The sequence below is a fragment of the Teleopsis dalmanni genome, chromosome X (assembly GCF_002237135.1).
Source record: "Teleopsis dalmanni isolate 2A chromosome X, ASM223713v2, whole genome shotgun sequence".
Taxonomy (NCBI): domain Eukaryota; kingdom Metazoa; phylum Arthropoda; class Insecta; order Diptera; family Diopsidae; genus Teleopsis; species Teleopsis dalmanni.
This window is the reverse complement of record NC_051848.1, coordinates 54,086,096-54,091,054: the sequence shown is the minus strand read 5'-3', so window position 1 is coordinate 54,091,054 and position 4,959 is coordinate 54,086,096.

The window sequence follows — 4,959 nt, the reverse complement described above, 5'->3', positions numbered from 1 at the left end:
GGCTTTGAGTTCCCTCTGCGAATTCTGTTTTACGTCTTCTATGGATTCAAAACGCGTTCCTCTGAGTGGTAATTTGAGGTTGGGAAACAGGAAAAAGTCACACGGTGCAAGATCAGGTGAATACGGTGGCTGTTCGATGGTATTTATTGAATGTTTGGCCTTAAAATCGTTGATAATGTTGAACAAATTGAGGTGAATCGGAACAAGCCGGGCGTTGACACGTCGCATACACAAATTGTCCACCAAAATCAAACGAGCCATCTCACGACCGATGCCTAGCTCTCGTGCTATCTCTCTAACACTCACATGAGGATTTTTGAACACGATTTCCTTTGCCTTTTCAATGTTTTCGTCGGTGGTAGAGGTCGAAGGTCGTCCAGAACGCGGCATGTCTTCGACGGTCGTACGACAGTCCTGAAAGGCTTTGTACCACTCATAAACTTGAGTTTTCGATAAAACTGATTCCCCATAAGCCTTTTGTAGCATTCGCAACGATTCTGCACACGAAATTTCGTTCGAAAAACAAAATTTGATGCAAACTCTTTGTTCAATATTTTTTTCCATTGTTTTTTTCGCAACGCATTACTGAGGTGAACTGGTTTCAACAGCTGCCGTAAACGAACTGTCTGACAGATCGCGCTCATTTTTGGCATAGTAATTAAGGACAGTGCTGCCAAACTACATAAACTTAAAATATCGAAAAATATACAGCGCGCGAATTTTAAATGAGAACCTCCGAAAACCTTTCGGTCACAATGTATTAATAGTCAATTATTTATAAATGTGGTGAAGTCAACAACGATGTCAACAACACCTTTGAGATATAAACTTTAAAATTGTAAAGTATTATTAAGTATTATCTCTAAGATATATTTTCTTCAACTTTTTCAAAAAATTTAACTCACTAAAACCACTTTTTGTCTTTAAAGCAATAAAAATGTCTGTTGAATAAAAAATATTTGATTCATTTTTTTCCATTTAAGATTCTGCATCTATTAAAAAACTCTTTATATGCGAATAAAGTTGAACACTGACTACTTGCGTGAATGGAGTGAATATGTTTACTTTAAGATTGATATCAATTCAATTTTTTGAGCAATTTTTACTTTAATAAATGATGCTAAGAAATTCTATTTGAATGCGTACTTGAATGTCGAAATTTTTGAAGACTTACTTATCTAATATGAATGTATTCTACCAACATTTACACTGCAAATACATATATTATTACTCAAAATGGTTACAGGCTCCTCGGAGAGGTATGCAGATCTGAGGTCAATTATTGCTTAGTCTGATAAAGTAATAAAGAACAATCCAGTCAAGGCGTAAAGAGGGGTTTTGAAGATACCTCGAGTTAAAAAAGAGTATAAGTGCTTAAGTGCACTAGCGCAAAACAGCTTCAACATAATAAATATATAATTACTATAAATAAATTTAATTTATGATAACATGACGTGAGACTATCGCCAGCAAGTCAAGCCAAATATTGGCAAAAAATATAGGCGAATGACATTTAGACATTTTAAAACGTTTTAAGCTTGGAGAAAAACCTGCTGAAATTGAGAGAATTCTGGGCTTAGTTTCAACTACTGTAAGAACAACTATGGAAGAACTATGGAAGAGGTGGCATAAATTTTCAGACCGAACAAATTACAAAAACTAGAAGTTCATTAATTCCCAAAATGGAGTCCTTTGTGTTCATTTGCTTAGAAAATCAGAATCAGTGAAGAATGGGATTGAGCTAAATGTCAATTCAGAATAAGGCTCAGTCGTTATTTAATGAGTTAAAAGGTGATTCTCCATCAACAAGTGATCAGAATCCATAATATTTTTGAAAATTATATATATAGATAAATGCGATTCTAACTGCGTTGCATTTTGTCGTTCCCAATTTACGTCGCAAATTGGGGTATTAGTGTATTACTTATTAATCTATTAATTTATATCTATTACCAGATATATTATACTACAAACTTTTCGTTCCAATATTTTTGTTTTCATTTTTCATACAACCACTACTCATTTCATTAATCTGCTATATTAAAGAAGGCAAAATATAAAATCAGTCGGAATTTTATACTATTTTAGCGTTACTAAAGTAGAGCTTTCTAAGGGAGTATCCTAGAGCTAAAAATCTATAATCATCGTCTTTGCACACAACTACTTATTATTGTATAGACTTTAACTGAACAGTTGTCTTCCAATCTGGTGGTGCTTTCATATATTCATAATAATAAATAAAATTGGGTGAGTAGACATTAAAATGAGACATCACAGTTGCTTGAACTAAATATTACTAGTATTTTCATTGGTACTTACAGAGTTTTTACTAATTAGTGCAAAATTTCAAACGATTTCTTTGGTTTGAAATTGTATTCCCTCTCATTAATCCCTTTTTTATGTTATGCATGTGTAGTGCGTGGGTTGACATTGACATGCATATTTCAGCTGCATCGAGCATTACAGTGGCTGCCTACTAACATCATTTGCAATCACAATCAATTGCGGATTATGAGCATTTTTTTTTAAGCCGGAAGGTGTTTCGTGTCGAGTGACAAGTTCGAACTTCCTTTTAATGTACTAAAGTCCTTTGGAATAACTGCTCTGTCGCTCTGGTTGAAAAAAGTGGGAATTATGAAAAAACCTTGTACGAAGTTCCGTGAATCAATTTTTGAAGCTGTCTGCTGCATTTTGCACTTTTTCTACATTCATGAGATAATCCGATTACCGTTTACATTAATGAACGCATTTCACATGTTTTCACAGTTAACTGACAGGCAACACCCGAAACACTGCACCCCTGAACCTGAATCTGAAACTGAGGCTGCGGCTGACGCCGATGCTGTTTCGGATGCGAAAGGAAGTGCAAGCACAGCAAATGAACAGAAAGGAATACAAAACATCACAACACATACCATATTTGACGGATGCAGTTCGGGCCTCTGCATGTGTGCGTGTTAATCTCTAACTCCGCAGCGGAGGGGTGCTGCGGTGCTGTTGGAACTCTTTATTATAAGTGGAAAAACGATTTTCAAGCGTCTAACGTAATTGGATTTCGATGACTGCAAATTGGTGATAATTTTGATTGTGTCAGGGCAACCGCATGACAAACGTTCCGCATAAAACAGAAATATTTAATGGCCACATTTAATGGACTTTATGAGAGGATAGCAAAGTTCTGTTATAAATTTTTAATTCAATTTTTTTTTGCATATATGTATAGCATCCAAAATACTTATATAAACAATTGACTAATATAAAATCATATTAAAAATATATATACATTTAAATTGAGAATTATCTGAAAATCACACTTTTTATAAATTCTGTTTCAGGTGTAACGACAACTTAAGAAAGTCAATATGTTTTCACCATCTCAAAAATGTATAGTTTCAACCAAAATATCCTATACGAAGAGTATACTATAACAAATAATCTCCAGCAGTGGCAGAGCTAGACTAACTCTGGACGTTGGCAGCATCAGAATTGCGGGGTCCCTTTCATTTCTGAGTTATAAAAGTAAATAATTTATATTCACTAATACGAGGAAGCATGTATGAAACTTTTATTGCTAATCAAATTTAAATAAACACAAATTAAAATAAATGAATATTCCTCCTTTAAGCCTTACTGCATTTTTTTTAAAATATATCATAATTTGCCCTAGCTGATATATTCGCTTAAATAGATAGAAATGTCATTGCAGCTAACATAGTCTCTCTTGGCTCGTCGTACCTTTCAAGTACGTTTCTAACTTCTGTATTTTAACTTTGAGAAGCTTCTTTTAGCAGAGGCTGTACTGAATGGAACTGTGAACATTCGAATATTCTTTCTTTTAAATATTTTCTTTCGGATGAGTTGCTTTATATCGTTGTTTGAGACTAATGAGTTAGTTTTTGAAATCAGTTCAAATAGCTCAAAAAACTTAATGTCTCTGATTTCACCTTCCCAAAGTATTACACCTTAAGCATTAGAATGTACATAAACAGTACAACTAGATTGCTCGTGACTAGAAGTAGATGGTTGCTTGACAGTTATTGAAATATAGATAGTATAATCTTGTTCACTCTTAAGAAGCCCTATAGTTTCAGACCACCTAGTCATTCACAATGCAGCTAAGCTAATAAGATATAATACTACAATATGGTAATACAATGTTTTATATATGGCCTTCAAGCTGAACTGTGAAGAATGTGCGCATTTATATCACACCATGATCATTAATAATACAGCTCACATGTTAATATGTAATACTACTAATACATAATAATACATAATACGAGTATTATAAGGTTGGTCGATACATTCAAGTATGGGCATGGTCAATCCGCATGTATTGCATTAACTTCAGATGCCTTAAAATTGAACTGCCTGATAATGTGAAACTGTATGACCTATCCGAGGTCATATAACACCATCCACATATCCTACATAATACCCTACCAATGCTTTTTAAGTTATGCATTGCATTTGCATATCTCTATTGATTATTATCCTAGTACTTAATATCAGATTATAATTGAATTCTCCATTATAAATCATTAGATTTGATGATTTGATTAAAAAAAAATTTTGTATATTTTTTTTATGACATAACTGTTTAACTTCTCCTAAATATCCACGTGCACCGGGTCTATAAATCACGCAATTATCAACACAAATAAACACAATTTAAGAGTCGCATGCAGCCGCAGGCATTTGTAGAGTGAAGCCGCTCAGCAGGTCGCACAACCGCGAATGGGTAATGCATGTCTCTCCATCTCCTGTTACCAGTGACTGTTGTTCTGTTTATCTATTGGTCTATCTGTGCTGTTCGCTTGACAGTTTGCATGTTTATTTGTCTAGGAAGTTTTGGGCCTGTTCGCGAGTGCTGTGCACGATGATAACAAGATTTGTTAGAAATTATAATTTTCATTTATTTTTTAAAATGAGAATTTCACTCTTAATTAAGTAGAAAAG